The 22,801-nt window shown below is 41.9% G+C and overlaps 1 long non-coding RNA gene across 1 annotated transcript in view; it reads right to left on the minus strand.

The window, feature by feature from the left end:
• Positions 1-22,801, minus strand: part of LOC125698445 (uncharacterized) — a 93,858-nt gene that overhangs the window by 38,071 nt on the left and 32,986 nt on the right. Inside the window, exon 4 of the long non-coding RNA XR_007379191.1 lies at positions 1,271-1,370. This is a non-coding gene — a long non-coding RNA (uncharacterized LOC125698445). The remainder of the gene's footprint in view (positions 1-1,270; positions 1,371-22,801) is intronic.

The following is a 22,801-nucleotide window of genomic DNA, read 5'->3' on the forward strand; positions in this document are numbered from 1 at the left end:
AGAAGTGCAGGTTTTTGATCTGTTAGGATAACGAAGAACAACTTCCATATGGAAACCTCTTGCCCTTCCATTCACTGCTGAGGTCTGCAAACTGCCCTGGTGCAAGGAGCCTGAGGGTTGTGAGCTATCACCAAGAGTAGACACAGCCATGGCAAGAATGCAGATGCTGTGCAGCTGTGTGTCCACAGATGTAGCTGTAATGTGACATAGCTGCCCCTTCCACACTGTTGGTTGAGAGGAGCAGAGCCATGATGAAGAGCTGCATTACAGAGTAGGCCAAAAGACTGCCACTGCTGCTCACTGAGCCAATCTGCCTTACCTGACATTAAGGTCAAAGAACTGCAGAAAAGCCACAGCGATGTGCTGAAGAACTCTGAAATGCAGTGATGAGTCAACCTGAGCTGGCTGCCAAACATCCACCCAGCTATTCTCTCACTTCCCATCCTCAACAGGACAGAGGGAGAAAACATGATCCTTCCTTGCACTTTGCCCCTGCTCCCATCTAGATGCATCCCATGGATTGCAGTCCTTCACAGACACAAAAGCAGTCCTCCGTGGCTACATGGCCTTCAGGAAACATGCACCATGGTTTCTTCTATATATTCTGTATATTCTTCATATTCTGCAAGGGAATCAATGCTCTAGTGCCTGCAGCACTTCTCCCTCCTTCTGCTCTGACATTCATGTTTGCAGAGTTGCTTCTCACACTTTTTTTTTTTTTTTCCCCTCATTCCTCATTGTTCCAAAGTGTTTTGCCCTTTCTTAAAATATTTTCAGAGATACCACTGGCTTTACTGACAGGCTTAGCTGTATCATGCAGTGGCTGTTTTGGAATCAGCTAGGACCAACTGTGTGCAGCATGGGGCAGCCCCTGGCCTCCTCTCATAAAGGCCACTGATACATTCACCCACTGAGAAAATTTTGCTACATAAATGTAAGACAGATGGTAACACATTTTTCACAAGGCACTACACCATGACTTTGAGAGCTCAAAAGCATTAGTTGGTGTATTCGGAAGTAAAGGACCAGCTCCCACAACAAATAGGTAAAACATACATAGAAAGAGGCATGTACAAGCTAATACAGAGAGTGTGTAAGTAACCTATACTGACAACATTCATTATTTACTTACATAGCAGCTTATTTTGCTGTTTTTCATTATCACCAAACAGGTATATTTGTTCAATCAATGACAAGTTAATGCCCTTATCTTCCATTTTGGAAGAAGGAAACCACAGCAAAGTGAGAGATGGTTTGTACCTGGTCTTACCTGAAATTCATGTCAAAGTCACAACGCTTTCAGTTGCAAGCATACTCCTTGAAAATTGAGGTCTGCTTCGATCTGTAGTATTTGTTCAGCAAATCATCACCTGCATGGAAAGAAAGAAGTTGGAAACGTTTAAAAACAAACAACAATCACAATTAGCAATGGACATTTTTAAATTTCCACCTTATAACATAATTGAAAACAGCAGAGCTGTGCTCCTACAGTAACAATAATAGGACAATTTTTAGATTGCTCCTGTTAGCTGAATGCTATGTGTTGTACTATGAGATTTAGGAAATTAAATTGCTTTAGAAATAAACAGCAACATGGAGAAAACATCAGATATCAAATCTACATTTAATTGTGCATTTTATGTTAGATATTAAAATACCTGTGAACAAATCATCAGATATAGATAACTGGTGTACTTCCACACAGGTCAACAGACTCAGCAAATGTTTACCCACTCAAGATCTGATCAATATATATATGCATTTATCTATTTATGCTATTAAGCATTGTTCCATGTAGTTTCCCCATAGTTGCATTAAATGTCTGAAATGCAGCTGTATATATCTTTTTTATAAGTCTATATTTTTACGTCAGTCACTCAGCAGCTCAGTAAGTGAGAACAAAGAGCATACACCTTTAAGAACAGTGTCATAGGGATGGCAGCCTTCTCTTTTTCTGCACATCAGATATGTTTCCTTCTCACTGCAATGAGTTTTAGCCTAGCCCAGACTGAGAGAACAGCTTTGTCTTCCTACTGTCCTAATACTTTTCCCATTCTGATAGTGAAAAAATAAGGCATCAGCTGTGCTACTACAGAAACGCTTCGCCTGGAATGTAACTGAGGGCATTCAAACACTTAGCACAGATCATCTTCGGAAACCACAGATGTACAAACTTTTGGGATAGAATGATTAAAAAGCAATGTGCATCAGGTGAAAAGATCATTATCTGTCCCTAAGACAATTTTCTCCTCAGTCACTTCTGATACCAGAATTCTGGTAGTGCTTTAATCTAATACAGCCTGTAGCAGCATTTGCTATAAGCATGATCTGAGATTTCATGCTAGAAACTTTTATTAAAGCCTCTTACTAAACAATATGCAAAACAGCCAAAGCAATTTCAACAGAGTATTTATATGCACTTCAACAGCTGTTCTAAAGCAACAGCTCTTTCATCCATACAGTTATTTTTTGTGGCTTGAAGTTATGAAGATTTGGGAACAAAATATTCTCACACAGAAGAACATCAGTACTTGGTAATTAAGCAAGCTGTAATGCACAGCACAAGGGTAATGCCAGTGAGGAAGCATTGTCCTCTGACTAGGATAATAAAAAAGACAGAAAACAAACTGGGTTTTGCAGTGGTTTTCCTGATAGTCTCGTCAAGGCCCTGTTATCTGCCCATAAAACAGGAAGAACAATGCTCCCTTGTGAAACAGAGAAGCTGATCTCATTTGTGGTGTCCAGAGGATGCTGTGAAAGCTATTAAACATTATTACATACAACTAATAAAGTTGAGTTTATTGTGGTGACAGGTGCAATCAGTGAACACCATCAAAACATTTCTAAGCATGCCACAGAAAAGATGAGAAAAAGCTAAATCTATAGCAGGCTAGAGGTAACTTGGGGAGAACAAGGTTTACGTATGCGGTTGAATAATCCTCGACCATTTCTGATATGGGAGCTATGGATTCTGGAAAACTCTGTAATGATGCCAAAGCAGTTGAGTAAATGTGACTGGCCAGATGGAGGAAAGAGCATCGTCTCAAACCACAGATCACCAAGTGCCAGCAAGAACATTTTTGTGGCCCACAGAGTTAACTTGTTCTATGCTGTCAAGATCTAAAAAATATATATATAAACACTGATCATTTGCAACTCATATTCACAAAGAGAGAAATAGAAAAATGATTAAATAATGATTAAACAATTATATATAAAGTGTACTGGTGAAGCAGTGCTAAGAAGAAATGCCTGCACCCAGAGTTCATCTTTGAGCTGCTGAAAACTTTGAAAGATCACCTCAGAGTACTAGAAAGGTGTGCAAAAAGTCAAAAAACTTGATAATCTGAAGCACCTTGAGCAATATGGGGCATCCATGCAAACCTCTTGAAGTTCAGCAAGGTCAAGTGTAAGGTTCTGCATCTTACAAAGGCAGGGCATTCCCAAGCACAAACACAGACTGGGTGGAGAATTATTTCAACAGCCTTCAAGAAAAAGACTTTGAAGTGTTGGTTGTTTTTCACTCAGAGAGTGATAACGCACTGGAACAGGTTGGCCAAGGAGGCTGTGGATGCCCCATCCCTGGAGGCATTCAAGGCCAGGCTGGATGTGGCTCTGGGCAGCCTGCTCTACTGGTTGGCAACCCTGCACATAGCAGAGGGGTTGAAACCAGGTGATCATTGTGGTCCTTTTCAACCCAGGCCATTTTATGATTCAATGAGAAGCTCAGCATTAGCTATCAATATTTGCTTGCAGCCCAGAAAGCCAATCATATCCTGGGCTGCATCAAAAGAAGTGTGGCCAGCAGGTCAAGGGAGGGAATTGTCTACTCTCATGAGAAAATGGAGCTGTTGGAGCAAGTCCAGAGGAGGGCCAGAAGGATGCTGAGAGGACTGAAGCACCTCTCCTGTGAAGACAGTCAGAGAGAGTTGGGGTTGTTTAGCCTACAGAAGAGAAGGCTCCAGAAAGACCGTATGACCAACTTCCAGTACTTACAGGGGGCCTGCAGGAAAGATGGGGATGGACTCTTTGTCAGGGAGTGCAGTGAAAGGACAAGTAGTAATGGCTTTAAACTAAAAGAAGGTAGATTTAGATATAAGGAAGAAATTCTCCACTATGAGGATGATGAGGCACTGGAACAGGTTGCCCCAAGAAGATGTGGATGCCTCATCCCTGGAAGTGCTCAAGGCCAGGTTGGATGGGGCTTCAGGCAACCTGGTCTAGTGGGAATTGGCCATGACCGTGGAAAGGGATTGGAATCAGGTCTTTAAGGTTCCTTCCAACCCGAGACATTTTATAATTCTATGGTTCTATTACTAGAAATTTGTTTATGTTTTCTCTGAGTTCACAACCTTGCCTGCAAGAAGGAATAACTGAAAAGTTATTCTAGCAGCTTTGAGTATATGAGGTGTGAAATATACCATGTGCAGCTGCCTACTCTGCTACAGTTTTCAATGATGCATAATACCATCTATAAATGTAGACAATCTTTTTTTTTTTCTTCCTAAAGGAACTAAAATGCTGTTGACACAGCGCTGTGGCCATAAGAATCCTCAATTGTCTTGTTAGATAATGTTTCTCCTTAGACAAGTGAAATATATAAACACTTCAGTGAAATAAAGTAGCAGGATTTTAAGATAGGAATAAACTATCATAATTTCAAAATGAGACCCAGACTGTAAATAATGGAAATCTGGGAAAAGATTCCTCAACATATGGCTTTGCTTGTCTCAGTAACATGTTGCTGTCTCTTGACTGCACTAATGATGATTAGAACTGTACTAACAGAATCTGTGGCCCACAGGGGAGGGTTTGCCAAGTTCGTGCAGGCTGGTAATATGGCTGCCATTTGAACAGGATTAGGGAACAACAAAGACATCTACTATCTGTTACAGATTCACCTGGATGGATGCCAAAGACCTGGTGGTCATGAAGAGTGGTAGGTTGAGGACTCCTGGTTACAAGGGAGAGAACAGCCATTTACTCTAGTTGGCAGAGAGATCCATGGCCTAAGGTCTTTACTTATTGCTCTGATTTCCCCTAAAATCAATCTTGCCCAGCCTTTACAAAGGTGAGATTAAGCAGAACAGGACCATGCATTGTTAAAGCAGCCACTTTGGACATCTTGCAAGCAGTGCCTTAACAAAGCTAAGGTGTCAGTGTGGGGACTCTGATCACACTGGGATAACTCTAACCAGTCTGGGATTCAGTTCTCATGAAAGAGCAAACCCAGACCAATGGTTATGCATCATCTACTTTTACAAAAAAACAGAAAGGAGGTTAACCTTGCCTGCACAGAGGACCAAAGGGCAGACTCCTGAAGTCCCCTGGCACACTTACAATCAGCATGCCTGTTGTTTACAGCTTTCTTTTCAAATTTAGAAACAGGGCCTTTTCTCGTCTCACTTGTTCCTGGCTGCAAAAAGGTCTCCAGCTATTTGCGTATGTTGCAGAGGTGCCAAAAGACACACAACACAGCTGGCAGCTTCCAGGGGCCTTGGCTCCAGTAGCTCTGCAACTTTTTTGGAAGCTACTTTATTGCAGCAAATCTTTTTCTGGGGACACTTTGATCTGAGAACCTCTCTCTCTATATATACTTCCTGGCCTGATAACTCTTTTTAAACATCAAGGTTAGAAAAGAGCGCAGAATGACTTAACTTCCTTCACAATCTGTTAACAACTTCTCCTTTCATTCTTCATCATGAGTTGGCTCACATGAAATACAAGTTTTTTAACCTATCACACAAAATGTGAGATGTGCTGCAGTTCAGTAAATGGTGCAGTAGTTACATTCTTCGTATGTATACTGCATCTTTAAATCTACTAAAGCAAAGGTGGATACAGAGATCAGGAGCCTTTTTTTTTTCATTCTTTCAGGAACATTCTTTTCAGAGTTTCAATTCACATTATTCTTGTTTACTTATCCAACAAACATAAATTTTGTCTGTCTTAAAAAAAAAAAAAGAATAAAGAGAAGGAAAAATATTCATAGTAATATCAAAAAATATCAAAAAATTTACTTGTTCAGTGAAAATCCCCAAACTGGATTATTTTTCACTTTCCTCTCTCCCTTTGCTCCTTTTATTTACAATTTAGGTAAAAGGAAAGAAGTCAGAGAAAGAATGTGATGAAACTAGGCAGTAAATTGTTTGCACCTCTTCCCTTTCGTAGAATCATAGAATGGCTTGGGTTGGAAGGGATCTCAAGGATCAACAAGTTCCAACCCCCCTGCCATAGGCAGGGTTACCAGCTGCTGGATCAAGTATTAGGTAAGACTGCCCAGGGCCCCATCCAACCTGGCCTTGAATACCTCCAGAGATGGGGCATCCACAGTCTCTCTGGGCAATTTGTTCCAGCACCTCACCACTCTCTCAGTAAAAAATTTCCTTTTGACATCTAATCTAAATCTCCCGTCCTTTAGTTTAAAAACATTCCCCCTTGTCCTATCACTATTTACACATGTAAAATTTCCCTCTTGTTTATAAACTTCCTTCAAATACTGGAAGACCAGTACCTCCAATGAGGTCTCCCTGCAGCCTTCTCTTTTCCAGGCTGAACAAGCCCAGTTCCTTCAGCCTATCTTCATAGAAGAGGTACTCCAGCCCTTGGATCATCTTCGTGGCCCTCCTCTGGACGCTCTCCAAGAGCTCTACATCTTTCCTGTATTTGAAGCCTCAGACTTGGATGCAGCATTCCAGCTGGGCCTCACAAGGGCAGAATAGAGGGGGACGATCACCTCCCTTGACGTGCTGGCTATCCCCCCTCTGAGAGAGCCCAGGTACCATTGGCCTTCCAGGCTGCAAGTGCACACTGCTGGCTCTTGTTAAGTTTTTCATCAACCAGAACCCCTAAGTCTTTCTCAGCAGGGTTACTCTCAAGGAGTTCTTCTCCCAGTTTGTAAACATATCCGGGATTACCTTGACCGAGCTGCAAAATCTTGCACTTTGCTTTGCTGAAGCTCATTAGGTTCACAAGGGCCCACCGTCCCTCTGGATGGCACCCCTTCCTTCTGATGTATCAAACACACCACTAAGCATAGTGTCATCAGCAAACTTGCTGAGGGTGCACTCGTTCCCATAATCTATATCACTGATTAATATGTTAAAGAGTACCATTCCAAGACAGACCCCTGGGGGACATCACTTGTTAGCAGCCTCCACAGTTTTTCCTGATATCTATCCTAAACCTCCTCTGGTGGAGCTTCAGGCCATTTCCCCTCGTCCCGTCACCTGTCACCAGTGAGAAGAGACCAGCCCAGCTCTCACTGCAATCACCCTTCAGGTATTTGAAAAGAGTAATAATATCTCCTCTCAGCCCCCTATTCCTAGATTAAAAAGCCCCAATTCCTTCAGTTGCTCCTCATAGGGTATATTCTCCAAGCCCTTCACAAGCCTTGTTGCCCTTCTTTGGACCTGCCCCAGCACCTCAATGTCCTTTCTGTATTGAGTTGCCCAAAACTGAACACAGTACTCGAGGTGAGGCCTCACCAGTGCCAAGTACTGGGGCAGGATTACATCCTTAGTCCTGCTCACCACAGCATTCCTGATACAAACCAGGATGCCATTGGCCTTCTTGGCCACCTGGGTACACCGCTGTGTGCTGTCAGCTGACTGTCCATCAGTGCACAAATGTCCTTTTCCATCAGGTAGCCTTCCAGCCACTCCTCCCCAAGCCCGTAGGGTTGCCTGGGTTGTTGTGACCAAAATGCAGGACCCAACACTTGGCCCTATTGAAACTCATGCAGTTTGCCTTGGCCCATTGATCCAGTATCAATCCCAGAACCAAGCCCTGGGGGACACCACTTATGACTGGCCACCAACAGGATTTAACTCCATTGACCACAACTCTTTGGCCCTGGCCATCCAGCCAGTGTTTCACCCAGCAGAGCATATGCCCATCCAAACCATGGGCAGCCAGTTTCCCTATGGGGATGTTGTGGGGACAGTGTTAAAGGCTTTACTGAAGTCCAGGTAGACCACTTCAACAGCCTTACTTTCATCCACTAAGCATGTCACCTTGTATAGAATGAAGTCAAGTTTGTCAAGCAGGATCTACCATTCATGAACCCATGCCAACTGGGCCTGATCCCCTGGTTGATCTTTAACTGATCCATGATGGCTCCTGAGATTATCCATTCCATAACCTTCCCTGGCACTTTTGTGAGACTAACAAATCACATCAGCCAGCTCCCATAGGACCCTGGAATGCATATCACCCATTGCCATGGACTTGTACACATTCAGTCTCATGAGTCTGTCTTGGACTTGCTCTGCTCTTACAGTGGAGGGAAGTTTGCTCCCCTAGTTCCCACCTAGAGGTTCAGGAACGAAAGGTTCAGGGATGTGAGAATCCTGACTGCCAGCGAAGAATGAGGCTAAGAACTCATTTAGTACCTCAGCCTTCTCTGTACCTGCAGAAGCCAGTTCTCCTTTCCCTTTTAGCAGAGGGGGTACACTCTCTTAGGCCTGTCTCTTCTGTCCTATGTACCTGTAGAACCCTGCCTTGCTGTTTTTAACATCCTTCACCAAATCCAGTTCCTTCCGTGCCTTAGCTTTCTTAATCCCATCTCTGCAAGTCCATACAGTATCCCTGTATTCTTTATGTGTTTTACCATCTACAAGTAAACAAGAAATTAGAAAAATTGAAAAAACTGAAAAACAATTTGTTTTTCCATTTTTCTCCATTATACTTCCCTCCCCCTTGCCTTCCACCCCAAACAAACTCCTCATGCTCAGAACTCCATCATGGCAAAACACTTTTGCCCCTTATTGTTTTGAGGCAACCTCAGTTAAAATCCATAAAATGACAATGAAGCATTGCTAACTCCTCAGTCACACAGTGTATGATAACAGTTTAGTTTTGCATAGATGCCTTTGAATGCCATATTTCTCAGTTCAAAATAGGCAAGAGGAGTTGCTTCAATTATCTGTTCTCTTCCAATGCTGTCCTCTTTTTCAGTTTCCCCATTGTAGTGCACCTCTCATGTGCCCTTCTCATTCAGATCCCTTTCCAGTACCACTTCAGGCAGAACTCTTCCTGCAACTTCTCACTGCCTGTCTCAAGACTCTCTCACCACCTCCTTTTGGAGCAGACCACCTGCAGCTGTGGATAACCTCTTATCTGCCATTCTTTTCCACAGTCCAATACAACCTGCTTCTTAATACTGTTGTCTGATGTGAAGGTGAGACTCACGTAAGAGGAGACAAGTAGTTCTTGGGCCTAGCAGTTGCTTCAGCCAGTCATCATGCATGATACACAAACCTCAACTGGGATGGATATTTTAAGAACCACAGATTCACGCTCAGAAACTGCTTAACCCATAGTGATACCAGCTGCGAAGAATGACACACATTAACATGTAAATTTTAATAACAAATGAGTGCTCAAAAGAATGTGGTGCTTCTTAGCACAACCTAAGCATACTGATGCAGGCTCTCCAAGCTATGACAGAGCTGCATCTCATACAGACGGGAAATATGTGTCTGTTCTCTCTGACCAGCAGAAGAGTACGGTATGTTAGAAGAAAATGTTTGCGCGTATGTAAAATAGGTTTGTTCTCTAACTGCAAAGCAGAGGTGGATCGCGGGGGAGAGAAAAGCTACCAGCAAGGGAGGAAACAGCAAAATAGAGAAAAGACAATTAGGGGCTAGAAATCACAGTGAGGAAAACCCATGCACATTGCCCGACAGAAAGAGTCCTCCCCTCTGCTGAGCTTCCGGGCATGAAGCTTGGGCATGGTCTCAAGACACCCTCAGCACGCTTCAAGCTCTGACTGAAAATATGAGTCATCAGCCCCCAGGATGAGTCATGGCCTCCCTCCTCCACCCTGAGCGCACACAAAAATATAGATGAAGTAGAAGGTCAGGCTGAGGACAGCACGACGAGCCAGGGAATTTCTCAGCCTCTCGCTATGTCAACATTCATGTCATGAATCTTTTCACGTTCAGCTGTTAGTGGCTGAGAAGGAGACAGCAGTGACCATCTGGGGAAGGGGAGAGGGGTGCCATCCTTCCTTACACAGCCTGACACAGAGAGAGAGAGACATTTTGCCAACACAAGTAAGCACCTGAGAGATAGGAAACAAGCAACTGGTACTCATTGGCTAGTGAGCAGTTTGGTATCACTTGGCTAATCAGGCTACGGCTGTGAGAAGGATGGCATTACTAAGCAGCTCATCAAGGTGGATTCCTGGCCATAGAGTCACTGGAATTTGCCTACTGACCTGAGCACAGCTGGTTTTCACCACAGCTTTGCCATCATGTGATGAGGAGACATATCCCAGGTTGGAGGCCCAGGCGAAGACCATACCACGTTACTGCTTACAGCAGGCATGTCCAACCCACAGCCCACGGGCTGCATCCCATCCCGCCCTGCAGCCACTCCTTGCCCCACCTCACCGTGGCAGCGGCTCTGCCCCACCAAGCAGTCCGGCCCGGCTCCATGCACGCACCCATTGCTCACAACAACCGCACAGCACTGTGTGAGCAGCGCTGTCTGGGCTGCACCCAGTACATGGAGTGCAGTGTGCTGCTGACTCAAGTGATGGCAAATAACTGTATGCAGTTTGGCTAAACACAGTCCTGTAAACAGTAAAAAATACGCAGCCATGCTTTCCATTTTGATAAAGGGATTTAAGAATAGGTTTTCAAGATTGCTGAAAAAATCATCGATTCTTTTATATGATTTAGGCTCCATATACTTGAGACACCTTATTCGCTGTCATCGCTTTTGGAAGTACGTACATTTGTGAACAACTATTTTCAAGGATGAAGCACAGGAAGAGTAAAATTTCATCAGAAATCTCTGACAAGCTCACTGAGAATAGCAGCCACTGCCATCAAAGCAAATTGAAGCGTTAGTTTCAGAAAAACCAAAGTCATATATCTCACTGATTTCATGGGGTTTTTTGTTCCTTTTCTAATGCCTAATTAAAAATATTAAAACAATAAAATATGTTTTGTTACTTATTATATTTACTATAATACATACTGCATATGCAGTCCAAGACAATTTCTCTTCAATCAGTGCGGCCCAGACAAGCCTAAAGGTTGGACATCCATGGCCTAGAGTAGAGTGACTCATCCCAGCCAGATCTTGGAGCACCTCTGCTCCATGTGACAAGGAACTCTCTGCTTGCCTCACACAGGGATCCATCTCTGTCTACACCCCCAGTTTAGGTGAAGCAAGGATGACACAGTGAAGCCAGTTTTTAGACATCACCTGGGTGACCTGCCACACAGTGAGACCATAGGAAGTCACTTGGAATCACCCTGCTGCTGTAGAAGCAGTGGTACTGCACCTTACTCACCTCACCTTTCTTTACTGAAAAGAGCACTGTTTGGCAAACAAGGCCCCCATTTCCTTCAAGTCTTGGATCTTACCTGGGAGGTAAGATAAGATCATTCATGTGCTGACACATCAGAGCTGGTTTTCTGTGTACTGAGTCTTCCTGGAGTCCTCAGGACATTGGCTGAATCATTTTCACAACAAAGCAAGTTGAGTCATTCAGTAGCATATGAAAAAATTATTAGAACAAACCTGAGCACTAATATTTCAGCCCTTTTTCTCAGACCAGTAAAATTCAGCATTTACACTAAGCACAGTGAAGCCTTCACTTCATTTAAATACTTCATCTTTCCTAATTACCTTCAGCATGGAATCCCTATCCGTTTCCATTCTTTTCTAGCAGCTTTGGGCCTCCAGCTAGAGTAACACACTCCATTCCACCCCACATACACGCTTCTTTTTTTTTAACAAAACATTGCCCTGAACATGGGCCAGACGATGTCAAGATAGATGTGCTTTCGTAGATAATTAATGTTTGTGTATATGAATGAACATTCAAGTCAGAGTGCACTTTATGGGTAACGGACAAGTGAAATCAGAACTGGAGCAGGATGGGATGGTCTCTGTGCCTGTCATTCTTGGCAGTAACGTGCTGCAGACACCTCCTACCTCATGATGGTTCAGGTTTCATGACTCCAGAGATGAAGACAGTTACTCAGTGCTTATCAGAATGTTCTCTGCTACAAGCTTTGCTTTGCTGCATGGGCCCAACCTTGGTCTTCAGAGATATTTTCCTCTTCTCCATTCATACACAGATTCAGAGTTCAGACCCTGTCAGCTCTTTGCTGCTTGTACCCAGCTTAAAGGAGTGGTCAAAAAACATATGCAGCAACTCATCATCTGCACTGAAACTCAGCCAGGAGACAGAGGAAAAAAGGAACATGAGGCTCGCTTCAGTCTGGAATACTGCTGCAACACTAGAAACATCTTCCTCTTTCCAAGGACCAGCCTATATGTAAGAAGCAACGAATATCTGAACACTGCCTTGAATACTTCAATATAATTCAGGTGTTTTATAGAAAATCTGGGAAAATTTGAGGTGTTCTGAAGTTCTGCTCTTTTTTCTCTGCTTCTGCTGCTTTGTTCTCAATCCCTGTCTGATGTTATGCTCCTTGGTTTATAACTGTCTGACTTTCTTGATAGTAACAAACCTACTTTGCATTTTAAAAAATGAGAAATCAAAGTGTTAGAAGAAATAAGCAGTCCATATATAGATCCCTACCTGGCAGTTTGCATCATAACACTGGTCCTTTCAGTGCAATCCTCTCTTCTCAGAAAATTGCTCTGATGCCACACTTCAAAATAAGACATAACAGCCAATTTTCCCCATGCTCCCCTTGCATGGGACCCCATTCCATTGCACGCCATTGTGCAATGCTCTGGACAAAGAAGTGGAAAAAAAAAAAGGTAGAAAAGGAAGTATTTATGCCTGGTGGCTGAAGTACTGACACTTATTTTAGAATCTGCAATTTAGACCAGCCAAGCAAAGGCTGGCACAAAATATGAATATCCCAGGTATATTTATAGATGTGATACATCAGGGAGGAAGAAGAGCTAATGAAGAACAAATGGCACAAGAACAAACGGAAATAAATGAGCCACAATAAAATTAAGCTGGAGATTAGAAAATAGTTCTTCCTGTGCTGGTCTGGAAGAGCCTTCTAGGGGGAGTACAGGGGGCAAAAAATATGGCTACTTTTAGGAAAGAATAGGATCAATTTAGGAAGGTTTTACTATTTTATGACCCAATGACTACAACAGCAAGGGACCTTCATGAATTTTCCAGCCCTACATACTTCTATTTCTACAACACTTACATTTCTTCTGAAAACAGGTTCCCACAGGACTCCTCAAATACCCTGATGGAGACCTGTCTCTTTAATGCATCAGTCCTTTTGATCAAACTTTAATCCAATCTTGTTCAAGGTGAAGACTCTGAAGACTTAAATGAAAAAAACAACAGTGATTTATTTGATGAAATCAATTTGATGCTTGCCCAAAAGATGCTTTCTAATTCACAAAGGAATTGAATCGTATGGCTTGTGGTATCCAAGAGGCAGTCTGGAGCAATCACTGAATACCTGTCTACTTGCACTCACTCTGTTAACCTCCCAGGTAGCACAAAAAGGTTTCAGTGCCAGCACATCTTGCAATCCGAATGCACGTTTACTTGTAGATGTGGTAAGGCACAGTCTATGAGCCCTCTAGCGGTGCACATCATGTTTGGGGGCCTGTGCAGGACTGGGCAAAGGGAGCCCTGCTGCCGTCTGGGTACAACCGTGTTTACCCCACTCATTCACATGGCTGGGGGCTGTGAGAGTATAAGCCACAACAACATTTCCACCTCCACCACAGGACCTGCAACATGCATCAGCTGTACTGATGCAGGACCCAAAGTATAGTGCTGCCAAATACGTTACGTAGCTTAGCGAATGATGTTACATCGCCTTACAAATCTTGCCAAGGTAACACAAGGCAATCTTTAGGTAGATAAGAATCAGGTGCTTGCCATATATCCATGCATATACGCCTGTTTCTGCAGATGCGATATATGGATACACAACCATTCAGCACATGAGTAAAAGGCAGCATAAGCCACCCCTGCACTGGGCAGGGTGTAGGGGGAACACCACAGCAGCCAGCTGAGCCACTGCCGTGTTCCCAGAAGATGCCAGGGCTGTGAAAGCAGCCGGCTTCATCACACAGGCAGCAGCAATGCTCAGCTTTCTCCCAGCAGCACTGGGCTCTGCAGCACTCTGCTCACGTACTACCCTGATATATATTTTTTAAAAGTCCCAGCCCTGCAGAGGCCTCTCCACTGTCACTGCGGGCTGGCCAGAGGGGGAAAACCCAAAGAGGCACTTAGCTGCATTTCTATTTCAGTCTCCTGGACTGCAGAGCACCTCATAGCTAGCCAGTTACTTGCTGAAGTCTGACTTTCACAGCACTAAATATAGGAAATGTGCACTCTGCAGGGGCTAAATTTAGCTTTGCTGCGTTAGAAGGGGAGGTACCTCTTCACTAGAGGCAGGAGCGCACAAGTACTGCAGGCAGGGAAGCTTGGGTGATGCAGCAGCTGCCAGTGCTCTATTGTGCCAGCACAGGAAGGAACTGAGCTACAAAGTTCATTTCTGGTTTTCATTTCTTCTTCTTAACCCGATCTGTTCAATGCCTTAGCGAGGTTTTACAGCACCAGGCTGTTCACCTGTTCAGAAGAAATTACATTTCTCTGTGTTACTCCTGTAGAACGTTAAGGAATTTTATTTGATTAAAGCAAGAGGAGAAATAATACAAATTAAAATTTAAGGTTGGAGGCATCTGAGCTTTCTGAAGCTGGCATGTAAAGTCTTATATAAAGACTAAAACGCACTAAATCGTGGCTACTTAACATAAGCCTGGGCAGGCTTTTCAGGAATGTTAATTGCTGCTAAACGGGACTGTTGCACAGCTGCAGCCTTTCACCTCTAAGTCACCTATTTTACCACTTGGCAGGGGGGAATCCGACTGGGACTCTGTTCCCAAGCTATGCTATTCACCCTAGATTAGATAACATGCCTCTGTCTCTCTACCTGTCAGCTGGAGACAGCCGTTTTTCTCCCACGCTGAGTAAAGAGTTAATGCCATTGCACCTTGGGCTGGCTGGCTTTCTTTTAGAAACCAAAAGGACTGAGAAGATTGCAAACACAGGATTTTGATTCAAATACTAGGCATAAAAATGTCTGCTTGCAAACAGGTTTCCTAGGGAATGCCATCACACATGATTCAGCAAAGGGAGGAGAAAGGCACCAAATCCCCTGCAGGGAGGAGACTGCCAAGGCTGCAGGGGCACCATGGGACATGCAGTCCAAGGAGGCAGCCCCAAGCTAGGCAGGCAACTAGAAGACTGGAAGCAGCTGATATAAAGCTCTTTTCAGGAACTACGACATTATTTCAGAAGCATAACGATTAGGTGTTATTGGGGTTTTTTGTTTGTTCACTTCCTTCCTCAAAATTTCACAAGGAGTCCCACTTGTCTGCTGCCCTTCTCATTTCACAGAATCATAGAATCATTAAGGTCAGAAAGACCAGTAGGTCCAACCATTAACCCATGCCTGTGACCACTCCAGACTATGTCACTCGGTGCAACCTCTACCCTTTTCTCAAACATCTCCAGGGACGATGACTTCACCACCTCCCTGGGCACCCTATTGCAATAACCCATCACTCCTGAGAATAAATTTTTCCTAATATCCAACCTTAACCTCTCCTGTCACAATTTTAAGGCCATTTCCTTTTGTCCTATCACTGTTACCTGGGAAGAGAAGCCAACTCCCACCAGCCTACAGTCTTTTCAAAAATGAAATAAGATAATGACCAGGAATGGTTTCAAGGTGAAAAACTATTATGTAACAGGAAATTGAATAAAAACAATTCTAACATGATTATTTCAACTTATACAGATGAGATACACACTCTACACTGAGAAGATTACCTGTTCTGGAAAGAAAGCAACACTGTAATCCACTAAACTTCCAGGTCAGAATCAAATACAGTGGCCAAAAATAGTCTTTTCCAAGTCTGTATTAGATTCAGCTTTGGTTAATTCATGACATGACAGCTTAGCAACCATCCATCCACCTTGGGCTGCTGACAAAACAAGTCTATTTTTTGGATATCAAAGGTTTATATCAGGAAGGTAAATGTGCCCAACATCTGTTGTCTAGCACCAACTGGCTCTGTCTTCATCTGCCATTTTGGTTCTTGTTACCTTTCAAGCTGTGCATGGGAACTGTCTGGGAGAGTATTACATGGCTAGGGGCAAAACATGCTATTGACAACACGAGAAAAATATAAATAAAATGAAATGGCCTGGAGGTTGGACTCGATCTTCCAACTCAAATGATTCTATGATCTGGGAATCTCTGGCACTGTTCAATGTATTTGTATGTAGGTGATGAGTTCAAATTGAGGATACTAAAATTGTCTGTGTTTTCCCACGGTGAGTCCTGTAAATGATTTTAACATAAATACTTGTTTGTCTGACTCACAGGTTACACAGGATTTTCTGAATTCATTACATTAATCCACTCATCTATTCACACTTATTTTTTGCTCTTGGTGTGCAAACCCCTACCCTTTAGTAGGGGTTTAGACTCATAGACATGTGGCCCTGGATGTTCAGAAAGCCTTACAACGACTTATGACTGCATGTTCATAAAGTAGCTACTGATAAACAAAAAAGGAGAGACCATTTCCAAAAATAAACTCAATAAACTCCTGGAAACAAAATAAGAAAGAATGTGGAGAGGAAGGGACACTATACAGGAGCACCCCTCTAACTTGAATATTTATGGTTTTTCTTTTAGTCCCCAAGAGACTGAAAGTAGGTTTACTCCATTCTTCCATCAGTTAAACCTCTCATGACCCTGATGTTATTTCTGTATTCTGAATATTTCAACTGGTATAATAAAAGATGCTACTTCTTCCTTCAAAATTGTTGCCTTCTCTGATACAAAAAGGCCATAAGCACACATCCAAGGAATATGACATTAGAACTGAGAATCCACTTGTAAACATGAACAAGAAAACCTTTTTTTTTTTTTTGAGATTCTTTACCCATGCTTCTCACACATGCCACTGGCAACTTCAGATACTAATTGTTCACAGCTATACAATGTAGCCAGGGATGGAACAGCTGGAAATAAGCCTAACGAAATATGCAAAATAAACTAATTATACCATAGGCTAGCATGAACAAAACAGCAAACAAACACTATAAATAAAATAAAATTAAATTCCCCAGCACACAATTATATAGAGAATGAAAAAAAAAAAAAAAGAAGGATGTAGACAGCTCTTTAGGAAGTCCCTTGTTCATAGACTATGATGGCTTTTCTTTAGTGTCATGTAACAATTCCAGACACTCCTAATGCTAGAGGCAATAATTCCTTGTTCTCTTTACTTCCAGAAGGAAAAGTCTATTTCATCTCTGGCCTTTGCAGTGGGTTTTTATCTATTGATAAATGAAATAGAAAACAAAGAAAAAAATTCTGCTGCACTTCATCCTACTCTACATCTTTAAGCTTTTAACTATTACTCATACTCTTGATGTTTATTCTACTTTTTCATTTTGTTGGATCTATTTCTTAATAATGCTATTTCAGCATTTTGAATGAACATGCCCCATCCTCTCAACCATTAGTATGTATCTCTTTTACTTGTCATGTGTACTAATTTAATCTTCAAAGAAAATGTCAGCTAGGAGAGAAGTTGTATGGACCCCAAGTTCTTTTGTTGTGCAAAAGAGATTGTTTAGCTAGCTTTACCTTTTCCAGATGAACATTTAAATACATCAGTTTTTTATTCTATGTTACCACATTCAGAATTACTTTACCATTTCCCTTTTCTCTTCTCTGCATGTGAGAGCAGTAAAGGCACACACAAAGAAACACAGGGGAAGACCAATGAACTCTGTGTCAGGTAAGTATTGATCACAGAATGTTCTGTAACAAAAAAACCCTGAAAATAAAGCATTGCATCACATCCTACCTATCTGACAAGTAGAGTGAATGAGAAAAGGACTCAGACGTCTTCCATCCTGTGAATAATCTAGCTGCTGCTATTACAAAGAGCTATTAATATTCTATACTTAAAAAGATGTACAGAGGATTTCTCATCTTCATCTAAAAATATCTCCAGAAATCTCATAAGAAGCATATATAATGTCTATACTATACATATAAATAAATATTTATGTTGCTCAGAAGACTTGAAGTATGTCATGAAATCATTTGACGCAGTCAGAACCTCAATGTTCTATTTAGGGCTCTTCTTTCAAACACTGTTTTGGGTGCCTATTTGTAACGGGCCTTTCAGTTTATTAGGTCGTAGGCTTGCCTTTCACGGAATGTTCCTCTCCCACATTCATATTATATGCTAAAATTGTTACTGGTGCAAGATTGAGGTTCCTTGATCTTATGGTGATGACAAAGAACATTTTTCCTAAGGCCAAAAATAACCTTCTTAAGCTTTCAATTGAAGTGATCATTACATTTACATGAGGCAATTATCCCTGAATAATTGATGAAACCGCAGACGGACACACAAGAAATATAAGATGTGCAACGCAATGGAGGAATCACCTACACTGATCTAAACCATGTATAAGAAAAGATGTAATAAGAGAGTCAATGCTGAGCTCTGAGCTTACACAGCCAGTGTCATCTCCTTTGGAATCAGAAGTGATCTGTTGTATCTCCCTTGGTTAGCAGCCAACAAATCAAACATTTAGGACATACAAAAATGCTGTAATTCCTTGTCCATGAGGTGATAAACTGATAGACAAAAAAAAGTGTAAATCTTCTTCAAATACAAATTCTTAGGAAGAACATTGAAAAGAAGAACCTTAATACACAACATACCTTGGATATTTCTGTAAATATTCAGTCATTCACTGTAAAGCTAATTTACTTAATGTGATAGCATCCTGAGCCCAACAATCTTGCTGAGCCCAAGATACAGTATTGTGAACTCATACAGCATGCCACTCATCAGAGGATATGCAATGATAAATCTGTTTTAAAAGGTGTTCATGATTAGAACAACTATAGGCAAATAATATAAAACTAAGTACTGTACACAGACATTCAACTTTTCGTTTTTTATGGAAATGCTGTGCATTTTTGTACAGTGTGTCATATCACTCCAACCTTAAACATCAACAGCGAATATCCTGAAGATGACATGAAAGATTGAGGCCAATTGACCATCATTTGTAGAAGGAAAAAAGAAAGTAAAGAAGTAAAATGCTATCATCTTGTCATAAAATATAAACACCAACAAATATATCTGGATCTTATCACTGTTGCAGATGTTAGACGGAAAATGATTTTTCTTGCAAAGGATAAAAAAAAGGCAACTGTTAGAATTGAGACTGATTTGGGATAAATTTCTATAACTTACTAAACCATTATTTCTCAACATAATCACTGCCATTAGACAATTTGCATGGATGAGATGATTGAGACACTGCATTACATGGTGTGACAGCTGTGCCTGGCCACCTGGAACGTGGCTTGTCACTGTCACCACTGTTGAAACACTCCATGCACTGCCTCACTGTGCTTACATTCACTGTTTGGTCTCCATAAACATTCAGCAAGTGTTGATGTAGGTGAATGAGTGTCATTTTTTCTGCGCGGAGGAATTCAGTGACAAACCTTTGCTTCATCCACACTTCCATGTCAGATACCATTTTTTCAGACTGCACCTCTGCTGCTATTTGTTGCATCGCAACAAAACCTAAGGGAATGCTGGTGGGAAGGTTCAACCTCTACTGCCATATCACCAATATCCACCTTTGATGTCATGGGCCAACATAATAACATAAGAGACAATACTTTTGGAGCCGCCCTTGTACTTAAGCAATATATTTGTTTTCATTTTAATATTCCAATTGCAGTAGATGGGAGGTGAATGAGGAAAATTCCTACCTATTATTTGTGTTAGGTTAATTTTGAAAGGAAACTAGAATTCAGATTCATCCATTGAGAATTAACATTTTAAATCGTTTTTACTATCCCTTAATAAATTTTATACGTAGAATAATTTTTTAAAATCTTAAGTAAAGCATTCTACAGAATTTTGGATAACAGCAGTCAATATGCCAATATAGAAACTCTGTAGGTGCTGACATTTGAATGAATAGAAACTTTCTTAATTCAGGAAATAGTTTATTGTACTTTAATTATGAAGTGTGATATGGTAATTTAGCTAAAGATACTGCACCTCGTTCTTTCTGTAAATAATTTGACTTGACTACTTACAAAAGCTCACCCATTCAATGAATGACATTTTCCAATTCCTTTATGATTGTAAAATTCTTAATTTCTAGTAATTGTTGGTTATGTTCATTTGAGATATAAAATAGATTTAATTTTTAAGTAATGAAATTAAAGCCATAAAAGTACTGTACAAATCTGAGCAAAGGTCTCCTTCTTTTAGAGTATCAGCACTAATACTTTTATTCTCAACTGAAAATCTAAAGTGCAAATCCTTAAGTACAACTTCTGACCATTAGGATGCACTAAACCCAGAGATGCCTGCCATTCCCCAGCAGAAACATAGCATTTGTGGACAACTGCTATAAAAATCTCAGCAATTATCTGAGTGAAGTGCAGAATGAAGCAGTATATTGTCTTATCACTTTTTATCCCAGAAGAAAGGTCCTTCTAAATTAGGGACAGAAATTCTTCATGGAAAATCCATCCACAAGAATATAAATTGGACCGCACGCTCTCCCCATACTCAAAAGCTGCTATCTGTACTTGTTTGCTTTACTGTTACAGTACAGCACCATTTAGTTTCTCCATCGAGGAAAAAAAAGTCATGGAAGAGGCATTTTTATCACAGTAGATACAATTTAACATATGGCATACTAGAAAGATGAGAACAGTCAAACACAGGATAGCTAACCCCACTAGCAGCAAGCTGCCCTGACGTAAGTAAAAGCAGGCACGGAAGCCAGCAGCAGTGGTGTCTGTCGTGGTCCTGTACCTGCTATAAGCTCTGTACCCACGGTTCTGCACCCAGGCACTAGCAGCGTGTGCCAGGGGTCCCATGCTTCACAGGATGGAAGTATTGCTCTCCCCAAGCCGCCTGCTCTCCCTGCAACACTCACTGTCATACACTGGCAATGCAGCAGGCCCCAGACCTTGATCCTTCAACCAGGTCTGCGCTGGCACAGTGCGGAGGCTCTGCTGTCATGACAGCAGGCCCATCAATAACTTGCAGTGAGACAATTCCTGTTAACAGTTTATTTATAGGCAGGGCAGACCTTTAAATATCCAGAAGATAGGCCAAGTGCCGCAACAGAGTCTTTTCCTTCTCTCATTCCACAAAGCGGCATCCAGCAATCACCAGTCAGTAAAAGATATTAATGAGGTGTTGTTTCCTGGTCACAGAGCAGCCAAGTGAGTGGCCAAGGACATTCCCTCTCTTGGAATAACAGTGGTGGCATCAAAGTGCAGGGGCTGCAATGAAGCATTACTAATGTGCTCAGCAGCTTAGGTATTAAGTTCACTATAAAAAAGGCATGGAAAGAACACGTAGGCAAAATGTAATGGATAGCCACAGGTGGGAGGAAAAATCAGCTTTGAATTCTCCCTAGAATAATTTCTTGCATAAGACTTTATATAAGTTGACAGCCTTTCATATTCTCAGAATAGGATCCCAAAATTCATTGGTAAGGTCTGTAACCCTCTGGTAAAACAGTCAGGGCCACATTCAGAAGCAACTACTCTGCTTACCAGGAAGAACAGATACAGCCACTTTCAGGTAGAACTGGAGCAGAACTTGTAGAGCCTGCAGGAATCTACACCCACCAAGCGGGGCAGCTCACAGCCTGACTCACCTGGAGAAGCACTTTGCTTCTTGTCTGTGAGCTGTCTGGAAAACAGCTATACAGGCAGGGGCAGGAAGGAAAGCTCATCTTGATCAAAGCCTCTTTGGAGTCCAGGCATTTACAGAAGGCATAAAAACAGACACAAGCTCTGCATCCTGGAACTGCCACTGCAATAATGTGAGCACAGGCTAAAGCACCCGGCACAGAGGCAGCCTGCTAAGCCAGCATTGTGTATGAGTATGCAGTTACCTGCCAATGGCCTAAGAGAAGCCTGAGCTCAAACAGAAAAACCTGTGATGAAAGGAAAAACCATGAATCCTGCCCAGCTTTTGCCATGTGAGACCATTTTTGCTTTGGGGTGCTTTAATACCTTTAAACCAGCTGTTTCATGCACAAGAACCAATGCTTGGCATGTCATTTCAAACCAAGTCAGAGGCACAGCAGTAAGCGAAGGTAGTGGTGGGCTGATACTCATCTCAGTTTTCATTGCTTTGAATCATATGCCCAACAGAAGCAGCAGGGAAACCATAAGAACAGTGTAATTTCAAAGCTGTGCCTGAGGTATTTGGCACCTGACATTCAGAATTGCCAGAACTCCCAGTACAGCTAGAACAGTTGCATTTCCGAACACTGCTTCCTCCCTCTCTCAGCATATACTCCTCTATGGAAATTTAGAATTTTGATTTCTCTTTTACTTTCAGGGGTCTGGTGGATTAGTTCTCCCTGGACATGGCATTGTTCCATTGCTATCTGTATGTCCAGTCTATGATTAAAAAAAAACAAATCTATTCCTCATGATATTTTAAGATGACCTTGACAATATTACAAGACCATATCCCTAAATACTTAGAATTTTAAACACAAAAAAGCAAATCCCTTCTTTGAAAAAGTGCCATGATTTTTTAATCTTGAGGGCCCTCAGCTTGATCAGGATTGTACAAGTTGAATATCATGTAGTCTTAAGAGATTTTCAGTATATGTTTTAAGTGAAGAATGCAGAGAATGAAACAGAAGTATCCTCACCGAGTAGGCATAGCCAACACAAATGTTACAGGAATAAACCATCAGGACAAG

This window comes from Lagopus muta, chromosome 1 (assembly GCF_023343835.1).
Source record: "Lagopus muta isolate bLagMut1 chromosome 1, bLagMut1 primary, whole genome shotgun sequence".
NCBI lineage: Eukaryota > Metazoa > Chordata > Aves > Galliformes > Phasianidae > Lagopus > Lagopus muta.